Source organism: Abrus precatorius, unplaced genomic scaffold (genome assembly GCF_003935025.1).
Source record: "Abrus precatorius isolate BTA unplaced genomic scaffold, Abrus_2018 Scaffold9, whole genome shotgun sequence".
Lineage (NCBI taxonomy): Eukaryota > Viridiplantae > Streptophyta > Magnoliopsida > Fabales > Fabaceae > Abrus > Abrus precatorius.
The window spans coordinates 10,948,576-10,970,796 of NW_020874439.1; the positions used below are offsets into that span (position 1 = coordinate 10,948,576).

The window sequence follows — 22,221 nt, forward strand, 5'->3', positions numbered from 1 at the left end:
AGTTAAGTTAATATAATTTCATCATCATATGATTCACATGAAATACGTAAAAATATTTTTTTTATCAAAATATATTAATATCTAAACCATAATATATATATATATATATATATATATATATATATATAACTTCATTTGTTTTCTTTTATTTTTAATTCTGTTTTATAATTTATCTGTTATATCATTATTTGATAATTACAATCTTAGATACTAATTCTTACGATAAAAAAGATATGAAAAGAAAAAAAGAGTAAATAAATATTTTATTTATTTAAAGTATTTTTAAAATATTTTATATTTTTATAATATTTATGCTTTACTAATTTATAGAAATATATATTTTTTAATAAATAAATTGTATAACTTTTTATAGAGTGATACAAATTTAGATAACATAAATATAATAAAAGAAAATACGTAAAGAATATAAAAATAAGTTTAATTTAATCTTAAAAAAAACCGACAAAACCCTAAACACAGCAAGTGATTCTTCCATTGATCACTACAAAACCAAACCACATCACATCTTCTCGGAACCAAGACACTTGCTTCACTCTGATATTCCCAATGTCATTCTCAAGGTTAAGCTCTTCTCTCCGTCTCTCTGTTCCCAAGTTTCCTCCTTTTCTTCTCTGCTTTCCTTCTTCCTCACTCCAAACCCGATTCATTCACAATGTTGATGTTGATGATGCCGTTGCCTCGTTCAATCGCATGCTCAATACCCGTCCTTCCCCATCCATCGTTCAATTTAACAAGATTTTGGGGTCCCTCGTTAAGAACAAGCAATTCCACACTGCCATTTCTCTTTTTCAACGATTGGGATTCAAGGGAATTGAGCCAGACATTTGTACTTTTAACATTCACATCAATTGTTTATGCCAACTGCGTCATATGACCTTAGCTTCTTCGATATTGGCGAAGATCTTCAGATTGGGTTATCAGCCGACTACCGTTACCTTCAATACACTCATGAATGGTCTCTGTCTTGATGGCAAAGTTAGGCACTGCATTTTTTCATGACAAGATGGTAGCTCAAAGATTTCAGATGGACGAAGTTAGTTACGCGACGCTGATCAATGGATTATGTAAAATGGGAGAAACAAGAGCTGCCATTCAGGTGCTTAGAAAGATTGAAGGACAATTGATTCAGTCGTAATTTACAGGACAATCATTGATAGCTTATGTAAAGATAAATTTTTGACCGAGGCATGTGATCTTTTTTCAGAAATGGTTGTCAAGAAAATTTATCCCAACTTTGTCACTTACAGTAGTCTAATGTATGGCTTTTGCCTTTTGGATCAAGTGAAGAAAGCAGTTGGTTTGTTCAATGAAATGGTATTGAAAAGAATCAATCCAGATGTTTATACCTACAGCATATTGGTTGATGCACTGTGTAAGGAAGGAAATGTGAGAGTAGCTAGAAATGTGTTAGCCATCATGATAAAAGATGGTGTGAAACCTAATGTTGTTACTTATAATAGTCTAATGCATGGCTATTGCTTAGTTAATGAAGTAAAGAAGGCCAAATATGTATTCAACAGCATGATTCGAAATGGAGTAACCCTTAATTTGCATAGCTACAGCATAATGATTAAGGGGTTAGGCAAGATTAAAATGGTGGATGAAGCCATGGCTCTCTTTCAAGACATGCATTGGAAAGGTATGGTTCCAGATACAGTAACCTACAGTTCTCTTATTGATGCTTTTTGCAAATCAGGAAGAATTTCTTATGCTTGGGAGCTTATTGATGAGATGGAGGATAGGGGTCAACGTGCTGATATAATTACCTACAATTCCTTAATAGACGCATTTTTCAAAAACCATCATTTAGATCAGGCAATTGCATTATTCAATAAAGTTATAGACAAGGGCATTCATCCAGATGTTTACACATACACATTACTTATTGATGGATTATGCAAAGGCGGAAGACTTCAGGTTGCACAAGAGGTTTTTCAGGATTTATTGAACAATGGCTATCATCTAAACGTGGCAGCATATAATTCTATGATCAATGCGCTTTGTAAAGAGGGCAAGGTTGATGAAGCATTGTCCTTATGGTCAAAAATGGAGGACAATGGTTGCAGTCCTGATTTTATAATTTTTGACATAATTATCCGTGCTCTCTTTGAAAGAGATGAGAATGATACAGCCGAAAAACTTCTTCATGAAATGGTTGCTAGAGGCTTATTGTGAGATTAAAACTAATGCTTTCCATTTACACTTGTTATGGAATATTTCCTCTAGAAACATAGCTGGCTTGTGGGTCAAAATCATGAGAAATCCAGCTGTCAAACGTGTTTATAAACCAAAAAAATAAATAAATTTCTCAGATATATTTTGTTGTTTTTGCTTTGTTCATTGTGAGTTGGAGTTTGATGGATCTTGTTGAAAATTGAAGAAGATCAATATGGTTTGTGTTTCATCTTCATTCATGTTAGGTATTTAGTAAAGTTGTCTCTTTGTTCTTCTTTTTTTATTGGATGTTGGTTGCTTTTTAAGTTTTTACACAATTCTTCACACGCTATTGGAGCTTGTGTGCCCCAAGAAAGTGAAAAGAGCCAATACTGGAGTAGTGGAACACTTTGTAACTCAAGCAAACATTTTGTCATGTTTAGGGAAAATAACATACCCCACTCTAATGTCTTAAAATAAAGTTCTTAAAAACGAAAACCTTAACATAGCTAGAAACTACTAAGCACTTGCAATATGATCTTAGTACTTAAAAATAAGTTGTAGATTGGATTCTTGGTATTAAGATCAAAGTTGAGTTAGTAATTAGCAACACTGTCTCTCTTTCTCATAGCTTTGGTTGCAAAATAATTGGTTGGGGATTGATGAGAAAAACCGCTCAAACAATATAGTCATATGTTAAACATGCTTTTATTTTATTTTTTATTGTGACAATAGATGAATAGTGCTATTACTTATTTGTTAAATGTTAAAGACAACATACAATTTGTCAATTTGATTATTCTTGTTGTTAACCTGCCCAAGTCATAAATGACTGTTTTGAGAGTATATGACAGCATAATTTGTGGCTCCTTCAAGATTTGCCATTGTTGTTTCTGATTTCTAGTTCGCAGTTTGTAGAAATGTTGTCCCATGTCACTAAAATAATAGCATTTGTTACAAATCTTAGATTATAATTTAAAGTCTTATGTTGGATGTCACTTTTTTGTTGGATTCTAAAATAATATAATGGAGCATGGCCGTGCTCATCAACACGCCCTTGACAGGAGCAGAAGGTGTGTTGACTGTTGAGGTCAGCTTGGGCATGCTCCTTTTTCTTTCTGTTCCTTTCAAACGTTTTATTGATTTCACCTATTCTTTGCTTTTTTCTGTCACTTTCTTTTATGATTTAACTTATTATGTATCTTGAATGTTGATAATATTTAACAAATAGTTAATTAGCATTTCTCAAATATTATTTTTAATTTAGATACAAAATATGTATTATTTTTTTGTTATAACATATATATCATATAAAATTTCCATGCATAAACAAGTTTCAGAGTACCAATAGGACTGGTAGGATTTGCTTGTAAGATAATGCTTCCTTTAAATATTGTCACTCTTAAGTGTCTATTACTACTCTCATTTAAGTAATTTTTGTCTAAAATAACCCTTTTTCTCTCATATTACCATATTAATAATAGGAGTATTTTACATTAAATAATTAAATAAGATTGGTAATAGACACATGAGAGTGTCTATTGACACTCCTAAACTTTGATTTTTTTTTATTTTTTTTTTGTGTGCATTTCCATAACTCATCTTTTTTATTATTATTTTTCAAATATTGATGATGCAAAGAATGGAGTACCTATTGGTCTAAAAGTAAGTTTGAACTTAGTGACAGATATTTATTATATAGATGTGGACAAAAATCATATATTCACTAATTTATAAGTTGATTTCTTGCATGTTAATTCATATTGGCTTTTGCACCGTACATGGGTCATGTACAAGACATTGATGTACATAAACTCGAATGTGAACTTATCTGAAAATGGTAACGTATTAGATGTTCATATCTTGTTTTGTCCTTTATCTTTTCAGTTTGTTGACATAGTATTCTATTATTGTTGCAACATTATCGGACACTGTAAATTGTAGGCATGGATGATCCTAGTGATGTGACTCCCTAATGGTTTGCATAACAAGACAAGAATAAACTATTACGAAGGCTATTTGACTCAACTAAAAAAAGCAGACGATGATGGAACAAATGTGGTAGGATCCTTTGCATGGTCATTGCTTGATAACTTTGAATGGAGATTGGGTTACACATCAAGGTTTGGCATTGTTTATGTTGATTTCAAAACACTCAAGAGATATCCAAGATGTCAGCATATTGGTTCAAGCAGTTCATTGCTAAAAAGAAGCAATAAATAACATGCAGAGAATCTTTTTTCTATGCTTCTAGTTGTTTCAAAGAATCATGTTATGGTGGTTTTGGTTAAGTTAAAGTGTCTTTTCAATTGTAATCAAGTTACATGTTTAATGCAAGTTTTGTAATAAAATGATATTTTATTATATGACAATAACTTTTTTTTTTATTTCAACTATAGTCCCATATTGATTAATATTTTGCTTACACATTTTTTTCTAGAAGATATGATTCCATTTGCTGTTTCTTTTTTTAAAAAATTGTTTGATCATTGTCAAATTTGTGCAATAATTAAAATAAATTCTAAAAAAAGATACATGTTCTTCAACAAGCATACAAGTTGAAATTGATCATACATTCTAAAATAAAAAGCTATGTAGCATGATATATATTTAGAACTCCTATATCCTAGTTAAACATATACGTTGGCAATTAAAATAAATTGCCTAGTTGAAATATCATCATTGTAACAAAAATGAATACTTAAATGAATAATTTTTTTATTAAAAAATAAATGAACTCAATAAACTTTGACTTTGTTAATGGTCAATTACTCAAACAATCACAAGAAAATTTGTTAGAATTTTTCTCAAACACAAACCAATTATAACAAAGGTTAAGTAATGAATTATTTCATATTTCATAGCATTACCTATTTATAAAGTTTTGGAGGAAGTCAAATTTAATTTGGATTTGTCTTCTCTTATAATGATAAAGAATTCAACTTATTTTTCTTTTTTTATAAAGAGTTTAACTTAAATTTGTCTTTTTTATAAAAAGTTCAACTTGAATTTGTCTTCTTTATAAAGGAGAGTTCAATTTAGATTTATCTTTTAGCAAGTTTAATTTTTAACAATATATACAAATTTAAATAACTTACAAAGTAGTGTCTAATAAGCAATATTAGTAAAGGATAGGAAACAACACAAGTTAAGAATATTAAAAATAATAGAAGATTTCAGAAAAATGTATCAATCCCAAAAATGTAGATATGATGAAAGATAAGGTTCCAAGAAATCAAGTTTTCTATCAAATGACTCAAGAAAATTTTGTTGAAAGGGCTTTATGTGCTTAAACTCTTTAGCTTTGTTATCATATCTACATAAAAATTTCACAAGCAAACTAGTCATTTCTTGACAAATAATGAATACTCATTCTAAAATTAAGGAATAGATTTAAAAATAGTACATTCAAGCATGCTAAAAACCTCTAACTATCTCTTTAAAGGATTTGACATAATCTTAAGGCATTTGGTCACCTTTCTCAAGCTTAATAACAGCCAAGATCTGTTAAAGAACTGATACATTAGGCATATTTTGAATATGAACCATTTTAACTATATTTGTTTTAAGTAACAACAGATAACAAAATTGCTAGTTACTGTTGAACATCCAACAAACCCAATTCCAATTTGGTAGGGAAATATGCACTTGTCTTGTTCTCAGTGTCTATAACTAAAACAAGATACATAAATGGTAGAGAAAATATATAATACAGGCAGGTGGAACATAATACAACATAGAAAATGTTTCTTAATTATATGGTAATCAATATAGATAAATAACTAGGCTTGTTAGTTTACTACTTTATTATATTTATGTTGCAGAATTAACATCTTCCTTGCTGTAAGGACTAAGGATATATATGACCATCTAAGTTGTTTATGATAAAAAAAAATAAGAATATAGATATAATAAAACCTATTATAACTATCAATGGACAGGATTATGACATGCTAGTCTATGTGCCTCATTTTTTTTTAAACAAAAATTATATATAACCATTCTGGTTGTTGCTGATAACCTATAACAATAATGTGGAATTATAAATCCTATATTTTTCAAATTTCACATTATTACCATATAAATGAATTCATTAACTACAAACTAGAAATTCAGAAACAAAATTCACACTTTAGGGCATCTTACTATTACAAGCTAGTGCAAACCCTCTTGCTTAAAAAACAAAACTTTCGAGAGCATTTGACCATAAACTTTAATAGTCAACAAAATATTAAACAGTAGAACCAACTATGTATCCAGAAAAAAAAAATCTTTCAAATGTAGCTTTTTTTTACCAAGTATTGAGTGTTTCTCCTAGTTATATCTCAGTAAATCAGGTTGAAAATATATGCGGTAATAACCAATAATATTTTCTTGCGTGCATCATCAGTGAAGTAAGATGAGTTGTAATCTCTTTTATATAACAATTTTTTGAGAAAGAAGAATGAAAAACAGTAGTAGTCAAACATAGAAAGGAGTAGTGAGACAAATGTTATTTTGGCTACAAGGGAGAAAGTATCACCGTAGTCCAAACCAAATATTTATGTATAACTTTTGGCTACCAAACAAGCCTTAAGACAATCAATCTTACTGGTAAGACCAATCCTGATCATATAAATCCACTTGCAACTGAGACTTTATAAGAAGAAGAGGAACAAGTTTTCAAATACAACTTGTTTGTTTCCAACCAAGAAGGGAGAGAGCATTATCAATAGACTAAAGAATAGAAATAGAAGACAAATAAAATAAACAAGTATAAGGAGAAGACAAATAATGGTAAGTTAAAGAAATATAATAAAAAAAAGGGACTTTGAGTAAAGTGTATACCTTCACAAAAAGCAACGAGAAGTTCAGTCTCAAAAGACAAGTCTAAAGGAGAGAGAGTGAGTAACACCAAAAGCCATCAAAGGAGTTGTTGGTGACAATTATGTACCTATAAAGGATGCAAAAGAGTTGATTTTATAGAAGCATGAGATGATTTTGGTGAAAGATAATGAAAAGGAACAAAAGCTAGAGGAGGGAAAGCAGACTCAAATACTAAAGTAAGAAGATTATGTGTAAAACAAGGCAAAAATTTAAAAATTAAGGCAATACAACTTGAACCTCACACATCAGTGTAAACTAAGGCAAAAAAAAAAAGGTAGAATGACAATAGACACAACTAGTAAATATTTTGATCCTTAAGTGTACACAATACAACTTGTACATAATTGATTATTGTGTATTAAATTTTCTCATGAGTATCAAATGTAATATAAAATAAGAGTTTATTAAGTTTATATATACTTTTTATTTTTATCTTTTTTTCTACTTATTTTTATTCTATATTTTTTTTTCTGGATGAGTGATAAAAAGAATTTAAACATATTATATTTTTATTAATTATAAAAACTTTTTATGATAACTCAATAAACTACATATTATATTTCATTATATATTTTTCTGTTGCTTTTAAACTAATTAATTTTTATTATTTAAAAAATATTAAATATAATTTTTTAAAATATAAAAAACAATTTTTAACATGAACTTTTTTTTATTTATAAATGAAAATAAGAAAAATTATTATTAATTTTTTTATTAAAAATTAAAACAGTAAAAAAAAACACATAACTTTTTTAATGACTTGAAGGGCGTTGGATAATAACTTAATTAAAAGTATAATTTAATGTATTCTTATTACATAAGTAATTGATACTATTAAGTTTACCATAAAAATTATTATCACAAGTATAAAAAAAATAACTTAATAAATTAAAAAACTCATATAAAGTTAAACTATTTTATAAATTTTTATATATTTTTAAACATATTTTTAATCCATAATTATAATTTAATAGTATTGAATAATTTTTATTGCTTTATATTTTAAAATAATAAATAATTTTGAACCATTTTTGTATTTTTATTTTATAATATAAAACAAAATATGATGCCTTCATTATTACATTAACTTTTGTTTTAAAGTTGAGATATTTAGTTATAGTTATAATAATAAAGGTTAGTAATTTAAAAAAAATTAAATAGACACTAATGTCCAATATGACAAGAGAACAAATTTAATATAAACAAAACACATGAAGATAATTTACTTATCTAAAGATTATATATACCATCTGTCTTTATAAACTTGTAAGTTTTAAAAATTAGATTTAATAACTCTAACAAATTTATTTTTTTTGTTAATAATAACTCTAACTATTTAAATATGAAGATCGAACACTTTGAATTATATTGTTAGGATAAATTAAATTTTATTTTATTAAAAATATTTAAATAGAATTATTTTAGAAAAAAAACAGAGTTTCATTTCATTGGATTGCTATGTTAGTTACAAAATCTTCTCAAAGTTACTTGCCACTAGACTAAGGCCTATGATGAGTAAGTTGATTGGCCCCTGCCAGTGTTCTTTTATTTAAGGAAGACATGGAACAGACAATATCTTAGTCCTTCAACAGATTGTCCATTCTATGAGGTAACAAAACATGAGAAGGGATACATGATTTTGAAAAGGGTGCATCTTGTCTCTTGGAATACCGTTTGTAGTACTAAAGAGTGTGGCGAACTTGAGCTCAGGTCTCTCAAGTTGATGAACGATGCGTTTTTTATGAAATTAGGCTGGGCATTGATAAGAAAAAGAAAAAAAAAAGGGGGGGGGGGGGGGGGGACCTTTTATGGGTCCAGATTATGAGATACAAATACAAGCTCATTGTCGGAAGGTTTTTCATGACAAACTTTTGACCGAGAGGTATGACTGTTGAAAGTGGGTGTTCTTGTTGTGGGGGTAACTCAGAATATGTCTACTTTCAATTTGGGAATATGTCCAATTTTTAAAGTTGGGTTGTGAGCTGTTTAGCATGCTGGAAAATATTAGACAGATTCTTTGTGATTATAGTAATTTCATTGTGGATTGTGGGTTATTGTTTCAAAGAAAGTAATAGATGTGCCAACTATTTAGCTTTATTGGGTCATTTGTACCCAATTAGTTTAGTTGTTAATAACCAGTTTCCATCCTCTTTATTTTGTTTTCTTATGAATAATTTTTTTATGTTTATATTTCTTATTTGTTTAATACAACTTAATTGTTTAGACTCTTTTCTCGTTGATTTAAAAAAAGAAGTAGATGGGTCAAATAAATTAATATCAATCTTTTTAAATGATTTGGTGTCCGTTTATGTTTACTTAAAAATTTGTATAAGATGTTATTAAATATACATGAAATCTAATATAAAAAAAAAGAATAGACAGGAGTTATAATGATATAGTTTGCAGTAGTATGAACAATTTGACTTTAATAAAATATTATTTTATTCAATAATAGTGTGTTAAATGTTAGTGAAATGTTTGATTTTATTAAGTATAGTTCTTGGGAATGGCTTGTAGCAGTGAGTTAAAGATCGATTATACATGTAAATTGAATTAATAATCTCTTAACATATATTGTTAATTCCTTTTAAAATTATAACGGATTAAAATACCTCGTACTCTAAATTTATTCTTAATAAAATATTGATGTTTAAAAAAAAATTAATAACTGAATTTGATTTTTTTATTTATTTGGTATTTGATATATGGATAGTATGTATTCAGATTTTAATACCAATTTAATTGCTTACAGACAGAAATTGATGAAGGGCTTTTGCGATACTACAAAATGGAAGTGTACTTTTTTGAAAGCCTAGCAATTAATTTCTAATGTTATTTCTACGAATATTTCACACACACAATTCGAGTACTTTAACAAATCTTAACACTTGTAGGAAATGTCTTTTCTATATAAAATTTAAAAATAAAATAAAATTTTAAATGTATTATACATGAATAATTATGATTAAAAATAAAACAAAATAAATAATAATTTAATGAAATTAGATAACTTTTCAAAATTATCTTATGATTTTTATGTTTAATTTTATTTATGATAAAATTTAATTTTGAAAATTTATTGACTTCACTGGCTTAATGATTTTTTTAATATTTTTTCAATTACTAATTATCAAAATAAAATGAAAAAAACAATAAATTTGTTGTCTTGGACAAATTTTTGCAACATAAATCAGTATTTCGTATTTAATTTAGACGTAATAAATTTTATTTTTAATTTAATCTTTTCATCTACAATAAAGATGAAATCATTCGTAACACAACACGTGCCAATCATTTCACACAAAAAGAAGACGAAATAAAACATTAATATGTTCTTTTACAGATTGTTTTGTTGTAATACTTTAACTCTTTTTTAACTCAGATATATGAAAATTATCTAGAAATTAAAATTCTTACGTCCTTGTGCGTGGTAAGAAAAATACTCACCTTCTAAATTTATGTTATTAATTTGAATTTAATTTTAATAAATATTATTAATTAATAAGATATCATTCAAATTATAATGGTAAGGATTAGATTCTCAAGATAAGAACATAAATATAATAATGACGCAATATATCCATATAGCCAATTTTACGACATTAATCTTGTATTTGAAATGTTGTAATTATTATATCAAAAACTTACTTCTATTCTCCTAAATATATATTGCTCTCTTAGGCTGCAGGAGTTCAACCTAGTAGGTTTATTGCTTTTCTTATCTCATTTATTTACAAGGGTAAAGCCAAAATTTTAGCAGCTTGTTTAAAGAGTTTGCCCTGGATTTTTTTCTTATTCATGCAGGGCCATGCTGGGGCAGCTATAGCTTACGGATCTCTTACTCTTGAAGGTAAGCTTGTCATATATATATATATATTGTTGTTAGAGCCTCTACTGCTCATCTAAGTGCTTGATTGGCAACTATAGCACTTTTAGCTATACTACTTCTACTGGAATGGTGGGAAGGAAAAAAAAACAGCAATTATAAACATAAATTAGATGCTAAAATTATGTACATTAAATACTACTTCTGATAAGTGGGTGGATTTATGTGGGTAGAATAAAATTTTTCAATTGATCTTCTTACTTAGTTAATTAAAGGTTCATGCCATTGAACTTTGAAAAATAGAAGGAGAAAATAATGAAGAATAATAAATTACAATCTAGCTACTTGTTATTTAAAATATTATTTATAATTTAGATACAAAACATGTATTATTTTTTTGTTATAAGATATTTATATCATATAAAATTTTTATGCATAAACAAGTTCCAGACTACCAATAGGACTGGTAGGATTTGCTTGTAAGATAATGCTTCCTTTAAATATTATCACTCTTAAGTGTCTTTTACTACTCATTTAAGTAATTTTTGTCTAAAATATCCCTTTTTCTCTCTTATTACCATATTAATAATAGGAGTATTTTACATTAAATAAATAAATAAGATTGGTAATAGAAAACATGAGTATCTATTGACACTCCTAAACTTTGATATTTTTTTTATGTGCATTTCCATAACTCATCTATTTATTTATTTTTTCAAATATTGATGATGCAAAGAATGGAGTGCCTATTTGTCTAAAAGTAAGTTTGAACTTAGTGATAGATATTTATTATATAGATGTGGACAAAAATCATATATTCACTAATTTATAAGTTGATTTCTTCCATTTTAATTCATATTGGCTTTGTAGTGCACCATGTGTCTTGTACAAGACATTGATGTACATAAACTCGAATATGTGAACTTATCTGAAATAGTAACATATTAGATGTTCATATCTTGTTTTGTCCCTTATCTTTTTGGTTTGTTGACATAGTATTCTATTATTGTTGCAACATTATCGAACACTATCAATTGTAGGCATGGATGATCCGAGTAATGTGACTCCCTAAAGGTTTGCATAACACCACAAGAATAAACTATTACAAAGGCTATTTGACTCAACTAAAAAAACCAGATGATGATGGAACAAATGTGGTAGGATGCTTTGCATGGTCATTGCTTGATAACTTTGAATGAGGGTTGGGTTACAAATCGAGATTTGGCATTGTTTATGTTGATTTCGAAACACTCAAGATATATCCAAGATGTCAGCATATTGGTTCAAGCAGTTCATTGCCAAAAAGAAGCAATAAATAACATGTAGACAATCTTTTTTCTATGCTTCTAGTTGTTTCAAAGAATCATATTATGGTGGTTTTGCTTAAGTTAAAAGGGTCTCTTCAATTGTAATCAAGTTACATGTTTAATGCAAGTCTTGTAATAAAATGATATTTTATCATTTGACAATAACTTTTTTGTACTTCAACTATAGTTTCTGATTAATATTTTGCTCACTTACATGATTTTTTCTAGAAAATATGATTCCATGTGTTGTTTCTTTTTTTAAAAAAAATTATTTGATCATTTTCAAATTTTTGCAATAATTAAAATAAAAAATTAAAATAAATTCTAAAAAAGATACATGTTCTTCAACAAGCATACAGGTTGAAATTGATCATACATTCTAAAATAAAAGCTATGCAACTTAATATATATTTAGGACTCTTACATCCTAGTTAAACATATATGTTGGCGATTAAAATAAATTATCTAGTTAAAATATCATTGTTGTGACAAAAATAATACTCAAGGAATAATTTTCTTATTAAAAAATAAATAAACTCATTAAACTTTGACTTTGTTAATAGTCAATTATACAAATAACTACAAGAAAACTTGTTAGAGTTTTTCTCTAACATAAATCACTTACAACAAAGGTTAAGTAATGAATTATTTCATAATAAAATTTCATATTTCATAACACTACCTATTTATAAAGTTTTGGAGGAGGTCAAACTCAATTTAGATTTGTCTTTTTGAAAGAGAATTCAACTTAGATTTGTCTTTTAGCAAGTTTAATTTTTAACAATATATACAAGTCCAAGTAACTTATAAAATAGTGTTTGATAAGCAATATCAGTAAAGGGTAGGAAACAATGAAGTTAAAAATATTAAAAATAATAGAAGATTTCAGGAAATGTATCAGTCACAAAAATGTAGATATGATGAAGGATACAGTTCCAAGAAATCAAGTTTTCTAACAAGTGACTCAAGAAAATTTTGTTGAAGTGGCTTCATGTGCTTAAGCTCTTTAGCATTGTTATCATATGTACATAGAAATTCCACAAGCAAACTAGTCATTTCTAAACAAATAATGAATATTCAGTCTAAAAGTAAGGAATAGATTTAATAATAGTACATTTGAGCATGCTGAAAAACTGCAACAACCTCTTTAAAGGATTTGGCATAATCTTAAGGCATTTGGTCACCTTTCTCAAGCTTAAGAATAACCAAGATCTATTAAAGAACTGATACATTAGGCATATTCTGAATATGAACCATTTTAACTATATTTTTTTAAGTAACAGCAGATAACAAAAGTGCTGGTTATTGTTGAACATCCAATAAACACAATTCTAATTTGGTAGAAAAATATGAACTTGTCTTGTTCTCAATGTTTAAAACTAAAACAATATACATAAATGGTAGAGACAATATATAATACAGGTCAGGTGGAACATAATACAACATAGAAAAAGTTTCTTAATTCTATGGCAATCAGTATAGATAAATAATTAGGCCTGTTAGTTTCCTACTTTATTACGTTTACGTTGCAGAATTAACATCTTCTTTATTGTAAGGACTAAAGATATCTATATATATGACCATATAAGTTGTTTATGATAAAAAAAATAAAAAAAAACCAAGAATATGGATATAATAAAACCTATTATAGCTATCAACGGACAAGGTTGTAACTATAACGCCCTAGATTTTTATAATAATATTTTGATATATTAACAAAAATGTATATGTTGATTTTCATGTGTGTGTGTGTGTGTGATGTAGACTTGTATGAATATAGGAATACAAGTATAAGTATATGTGTTGGTTTGTGGTTGAACTGAAATTTTTGAATATGACTGGACTGGATTGAAAAATAGACTAAGTGTGTGTTGCAGAGTGTTCTCGCTGTAGTGAGAAGACCCTGGGTGAAAAGCATGAAACCGTGCCGTTCTCGCTGTACAGAAAGGATTCTCGCTGTAGCGCGAAAGTACTGGGAGAGAGGGGTGAAACTGTTGCTAAAACTATGTACATTAGATACTACTTTTGATAAGTGGGTGGATTCATGTGGGTAGAACAAAAAAATTTTATTGATCTTCTTACTTAGTTAATTAAAGGTTCATGCCATTGAACTTCAAAAAATAGAAGGAGAAAAAATGAACAATAATAAAATTACAATCTAGCTACTTGTTGTTTAAAATAAGAAAATAAGAGAAGGGGGTAGAATATATTTTCTTAAACACTTCTAAATTAAAAAACTTGGTTAAATTTAAAACAGGAAAAAATAGCATAATTCCAACACTAAGTCACAACAACCTAAGGGAAGCAGCAACGTACACCTTCTTCCCTAAAACTCAAACTTCATAGTTAGTTTATCAAAGTTTCAAGTGATGTCTCCTAATGTTATCAACCACTCAATTCCAACATTAAGTCGCAACAACCTAAGAGAAGCAGCAACATGTCTGATGTAAAGGTTATTTGTTGGATAGTTCAACTAAAATTCTTGACTATTGAAGATATCTTAAGCTTAGAACCATCTACTACAACCACATTAATATGCTCCAATTCCTCAATTCTACAACCATACTTAGCAATTTGCACATCTAAAAAGTTATGGATACTACCACTGTCAATCAAGATATGTAAAGGTCTTTTCTTATGATACCCTGTAACTCTCATAGTTCTAAATCCAGTCATACCTGTTAAAGCATTTACAGATATTTGGAGTGTGAGTTCCCTAGGTCCACACCTAAAGTTGCAACAGTCTCCTCCCTTGACTCCTCCTACTCTTCATCCACCTCCAGAACATGCACTTGGAGCTTGTTATGAGTTAAGTTGTGCTTTATTGAATATAGCTCATCAAAGAAATAACAGAGTCCTTTAGACCTCCTCTCGACATGTAAGCAGGAGTCAAACTTCTTGTTTGCTTTGGTTTGGAAGTCACAAATGCTGCCAAAGTAGTGGAGGTACTCGCAGGTTCAGGTTCCAATACCCTTTTTTGAACTTTCCCGTGTACATTGGGTTGAACCTGTAAGCGGTTAGCAGTCTCACACATTCTAGCTAAGACAAAAGCTCTTCGAATTGTAAATGGCTAAAACATGCGAACCATCATACGCATATCCTTCTTGAGATCTCCAAGAAAGCAACTCAAAGTATACTTTTGACAGATTCAATCTGGTGATAATTGAATCAAATTCCTTGTGATAATTAGATTTAGAAAGTTTTTGCCTCAACCTCATTAAATTTTCCATAAGATCATCACGTACGTCACCAAAACTTTCAATCAATAGCTTAGTGTAATCACCCCAAGATAACAAAGACAAAGTACGGAAAGATTTTGCAAGAGTCACGTGCCATTGCAAAGCACGACCCTCCAAATGAACAATGGCATGTTTTACCTAGAATTTCTCAGGTGTATTATCGATCAAGAAGAAATTATCACATTGATATATCCACCAATTGACGTTTTCCCCAGCAAAACGAGGAAAATCAATCTTAGCTAACCTAGTTCCATAAGCATAAGGATAAGGATTGCGATGCTCACGCCGCAGGTTAATATACATTTTGATTACAGTTATCTTCCTCAAGTTGCTACTTCAACAATTCTTGCATCGTTTCTTTTATAGATATTGTTAATGTTTATTGGAGCAACCCCGCCAGCTCAATGAACTGAGAATCCAAGCGAACCAAGAGACGTTCTTATTTTAACGCCATCATTTTTTTCGTTCAAATAAATAGATTTTTATGGAAATTGAAAAAAAAATGAATTTATTTCTATTCATAAACTCAATAGTAATATAAAGACAAAATTTGTATTTTCTTCTTATGAAAAATTTCATATCATTCCAAGGGTAAAACTTTGAAACTCGAGGTAATCGAACAAAACTTAAAAATACTTTTAACAAAGCATTTAGTTCATTTTGAATACATATAAACTTAGGATTTCCACTAAAAACATTTTCAGAATATTTATTACAACGAAATTGACCCAAGTATCATAAATTCTAAAATCTAACATTTAAAATCATTTACAAAATTTAGTCATCACAAGATACAATTTGAATAATGTAATACAATTTCTCAAACTATTTTAATCCCTACAGAGCAACCTTTCTTTCAATACCCTTGGACTATGATCTTAAGACGGACCAAGCATCTTTGTCTCTTCATTTTCATTACCTGAAAATATTAATAAGGGTGTGTATCTTCTGTCCCACTAAATCTCTTGTTTAATATAAACAAAGTACTTACATGTATATGTCGTACTAGGAATATTACTTAACATGGATTAAATTAGCAATAACACTCAAATCATCCAAGTTGTCATCACAAAGGAGCACACACATAGGACAAACAATCAATCATTTTCACCACTTTAGATCATGCATCTTTTTACTAATCTACACATCATAATACATATATTATACCACATTAATCAATGTCACAACACGTGTCCTAATCGCACCCGTTGATGTATTACAATACATATACCATAACAACATCAACTGAAATATTATAATGCATATATTATGATTATATAATTTCTATACCACTTCATACACATCACACTTTTACATTTATTTCAATTTCATATTCAATACTCCTAGGATCCCTTGAAGACTTCACAGTTTAGATAACCGCTGGTTAGCTGCAACAACACGGATACACGTGTGCCAACCCAGCCCCTTTTAACAAAGGTATAGTCAGGAGTCTCGTCAGGAAATGAGTATGTAGCCTATGAATATTTTCATTTTCAACAAATCATTGTGCACTTTTTCACACTTAGCATTCACCACCTCATTTCTCCAAGATTTCTTAAATCTTCTCTGGATTCTATACCCTCAGTTGTATCTCTGTAGCTATCTAAACTCACCACCAACATTTCTCATTCTTTTTCCACACCCTTTTCACAGGGTGTCATAATACGCGAGCCTTATCCACATAGCTTGGTGTATTACTATACATTTATTATGAGTACGCTCGTAAGTCATATCATAATACCTGTATTACAATCACATCTGTTCATCCAGTCTGACTCTCGTATTATAATTACTTTTTTTTAGCATTTTATTTAATTCATTCACACGTGCGCTCATTGCACTTAGCCACACTCACTGTGGCATTGTGATCACATCACACAAAATCTTTTCTTTATTTAAAAATAGTCAAACACTTGCATCATTAACATAGTTCACTTATTTGGCATACCTCAATTATCAAACAACATTCATAACAGATGTATTATTCCTCACAGAAATATTATCAATTGATCTCAACATGCTTCAATCACCACAATATTCATCAGTCACAGAAAATCATCAATCATTTCACACATCACACCATCAATGCAATATGCCGGAGGTCAAATACCCCGAACTCAGTCCAAGTACAATCCAACATTAACAAAATTGTCTATCCTAAGGTTTAGCATTACCTAACATCCACAATATTTCTATTATTCCAAGACCTCAATTAGAATAGAGGAATCTGAATATTCTCAAACAGTTCCTTTTAGAGCTTTTTCTATCAAATATACATATGCGTATGGTTTTGAAAATAATCGTAGGGTATTCATTCTCAACTTCCTACTTCCATATTTTTAGATTTTAAGAAAATATTAGGGATCTATTAGAAAACTTAGTGTCTCTAAATAAAAGAAAAATACCAAAGAGGAGTTAGGGTTTGGGATTTTCTCCCCTTATCTTAGAATGGAGATCCACCACGAATAAACAGTAGGAAACTTCCCCACACGGTGTTTCGACCCTAAAACATGAAAAATCTTCATGAGAACCCAAAAAAATAGAGAAAGGACGCAATACCAAAACCTTAGCTCACAAAACTTACCTCTAAACGTCTCAAACACCACTTCAACCTTCAAGCTTGCTCACAAACGGCTTTGGAGGCAAATTAACTCGATGGGAACAGGTTGGGAGTAGAGAGAATCAAAAGGATTTCAAAGAGAGGGATGAGAAATGAATTTTTCAAACCCTAAACCCTTCAAATACCCCTCTGATCTTGACATGTTCGCTACAGCAAGACATTCTCGCTACAGCGACGCCCAAAAATCTCAGAGAAAATTGCACCCTGATTTCTGTAGAATTTTGTTATAGTGAGACACTCTCACTATAATAAGACTGCACACAGAAATGCATTCCCCACTGTCGCTCTCTCGCTATAGCGAGAAGGCGACAGTCTCGTGCCTTCCTCCCAGAGCCTTCTCGATACAGTGAGAACACCCTTGCAGCACACACTTAACCTATTTATCTATCAATCCAAACCAACCACAATCAAACATTCTCAATCCAAAGTCAACATTCACATATTCTTACATGTCCCTGTCATCACAAATATTCACATCATCACATTTATATCAAACACACATACTTATATTAATAATTAATTTATTATTACTAAATTCGGGGTGTTACAACTCTTCTACCATTTTAGGAATTTTGTCTCCAAAATTCACTTACCAATAATCATATTCCCCAAGAAATCTCTCATATTCCAGAACTATATTTGTCCCAATATTTTGTGAAATCCTTTGAGATCTTAGATTCCAACCCATTCGTCTAGCTCTCCCTTCAACATTACCCCTATCATTTTCCTCTACCTTTGAGTTCCATGAGCTAGTTAACATTATAGCAAGACTATGTGCCCTTTTGTTCTCCTCCACATCACATTACCTTATACATACATCTAGACTACACCCTAGTGTTAGGCTCAAGCTTCCGAATTATTTCTCCGATTGGCACTTCCTTCACCATCACTACGTAGATATACAATAACTTATGTTTCTCGTTGGTTTCTTCTGCCCTTGTCTTCCCATGGGATCATCACATACGTCACCAAAATGTTCAATCAATAGCTTAGTGTAATCACCCCAAGATAACAAAGACAAAACAGGAAAATATTTTGCAAGAGTCATGTGCCATTGCAAAACACCACCTTCCAAGTGAACAATGGCAAGTTTTACCTTGAATTCCTCAGGTGTATTATCGATCAAGAAGAAATTATCGCATTGATATATCCACTGATTGATGTTTTCCCAGCGAAGAGGAAAATCAATCCTAGCTAACCAGTTCCACAAGCATAAGGATAAGGATTGTGAAGCTCACCCCGCGAGTTATAATCTGCATTCTGATTATAGTTATCTTTCTCAAGTTGCTACTTCAACAATTCTTGCATTGTTTCTTTTATAGATGTTGTTAATGTTTGTTAGAAGGACCTTGCCAGCTCCATGAACTGAGAATCCAAGCGAACCGAGAGACGTTCTTATCAATATCCTTGATCACTTGAGCATTACAAGTAACATTAGTCATTGTCAAAAACTCTAAACCTTAAATTGTTATGAATATTTCTAGTTTTAAAAATTAAGCATAAACTCGAAGAACATAGAAAAAAGAAGGAATCTTATGAAAGAAAAAGTCCAAAATCGTTAAAATATTTTCATGTTTTTAATAGAAAATTTTTATTTACTCATTTTATATCTTTAAATTAGACAAATAAAATTTAATTATTACATAATTAAATTTATCTGTTAGTCTTTATATATATTTTTTAATTTATAATTTAGTCTCCATAATTTATACCGTTTTTATTTAATTATTTATAATTCTTAAATTTTATAATTTTCTTAATAGTTAACATTATTATATATTTGTTAAATTCATTATGTAATATTTTTATGTCTTTTGGTAACCTATTCTTTTTCTTCTCTACGATTTTTTTATAACCATATTTTATAAGTATTCTTTTTAAAATCCTTGAATCATATTATTATTGAATCATATTTTTTATTAAGTTATTGTTAGCACATTTGAATTATGCATATTGATAAAAATAAGTTTAAGGTACATTTTTAAAAAAAAATTTACTGATTTGTTGTAATAAATTATTCATATATAATTTCTTTTAAAAATTTGAATATACAAGCAAAGAAGTTGGCCTCGAAACCTAAATATTTATAAGAAAATAATTTTTAAAATTTTGTTTGAAAGTATAAAAATAAAAAGAAGACAAAAAAGAATTAACAAAATTTAAGTTATTAATAAGTTTTAAAAATTTTATTTAATTAAAATATTTTCTTTATACAATTATATTAATATTTAAATCATAATATAAATATTTAAAAAAAAAAAAAAAACCTTCCTCTCCCTTTCGCTTCTCGCCTTGCCCTTCGAACTCTTCCCTTCTCTTCTCCTCCAAAACTCCAAACAAACTCTAAAAGGTGGAAACATGTTGTAGCTAATCTAGGTGATACTCAGAACACGAAGGAAAGCTAAGAATTGTAGGGTCTCCAATGGAAGAATGACAACTGAACTGATTTTTATTGAAAGAATGATATTACAAGAAATGATTTACAAAACTGAATGAATGGATCCTAGCTGAATCTGTTATTTATAACAGGTTAGTTACAACAGAATTTCAACGGCTCCTATCTTATTCTTTACAGGGTCCTACATCAATCCTCCCCTCTTAAACAAATCCTTGACCTCAAGGATTGAATTGAGGATACTTCTTCTTCAAATCAAAAAGGAATTCCCATGTCGCATCTTCGGGCAGTGAATGTTTCCATTTGACCAACACCTTAGTCACCCCTTGGTTCCTTCTCTTCACTGTCATCCTGTCTAATATTGCTTCAGGTTCTTTAATCACAGTTTTTCATCGGTAGCCGGACACTGAGCTGAAGTATTAGCATCACCCACAAACTTCCTTAACTGGGAGACATGGAAAATATTGTGGATTGAAGTTCCTGCTGGTAATTGGATCCTGTAGGCCACAGCTCCTATTTTATCTAGGATAGAGTAGGGTCCATAGTATTTAGGAGATAATTTGGTGTTACTCCTATAAGCAACTGAAATCTGTCTGTAGGGATGTAGTTTAATAAAAACCAAATCCCCAATTTTAAAGGACCTATCAGACCTCTTTTTGTCAGCTATCTGTTTCATTCGCTCTTGTGCCCTCTTCATGTGAAACTTTACCAACTTCAACTATTCTTCCCTCTTCTGCAAACTCCTATCAACCAATTCAATCTTTGATTCCCCTAGTAAGTAAGGGAGATAGGCTGGAGGCAATTGTCCATACATAATTTCATAAGGACTGGCTTTAATGGTACTGTGGTAAGTTGAATTATACCACCATTCAGCCAATGGTAGCCATTTTGACCATTGCTTCGGATCATCTGCACACATACACCTCAGATAAGTTTCTATACACCTATTTACCACCTCTGACTGTCCATCAGTTTGTGGGTGGTATGCTGTAAATAACTGAACCTGAATCCCTTGATATGACATGAAATCTCTCCAGAATTGGCTAGTAAAAATAGGATCTCTGTCACTTGTGATGGAAGCTGGCCACCCATGAAGCTTAAAGACATTGTCAATGAAGCATTGAGCTACATTAGCTGCTGTGTAAGGATGCTACAGTGTCATAAAATGAGCAGCCTTGCTCAATCTGTCTACAACTACAAAAATCACCTGCTTCCCATAAGAATTAGGGAGTCCCTCTATAAAATCCATGGTAATGTGCTGCCAAATCAAATCAGGTACAGGGAGAGGCTAAAGTAACCCAGGAGAAGCAGTTTTATCATACTTACATTGCTGACAAGTGACACACTGATGGATAAACCTCCTAACATCTTTAGACAAACCCTTCCAATAGACTACTACCTTGATTCTTTGGTAAGTGGCATCCCTCCCTGAATGACCACCACAAGAAGATGAATGCATCCATTCTAGTATCTGCCTTCTCAATTCAGCATTCTTGCCAATAACCAGCCTGCCCTTCCTTCTTAATTCCCCTCTTGACCAAGAAAATTGCTTGTGAGTAGCAGGATCCTTTTGTATCTCAGCAATTAATTTCTGTAAATCCACATCCTCCTGCCATGAGATCTTGATTTTCTCCAAGAGACCAGAATCAGGTTCCATGGTAGTGATAGCAGCACATTCTACTCTGGAGAGTGCATCTGCAGCTATATTATCACTGCCCTGCTTGTACTCAATGATAAAATCAAATTCCATTAACTTTATCAACCATTTCTGCTGGAAGGCTGTTGATAATTTC

The 22,221-nt window shown here is 30.0% G+C and overlaps 2 pseudogenes; both read left to right on the plus strand.

The window, feature by feature from the left end:
• The first annotated feature begins 508 nt into the window (after positions 1-508).
• Positions 509-2,196, plus strand: LOC113849362 (annotated as a pseudogene).
• A 1,012-nt stretch (positions 2,197-3,208) lies between these two features.
• Positions 3,209-12,182, plus strand: LOC113850786 (annotated as a pseudogene).
• The last annotated feature ends 10,039 nt before the right edge of the window (positions 12,183-22,221 follow it).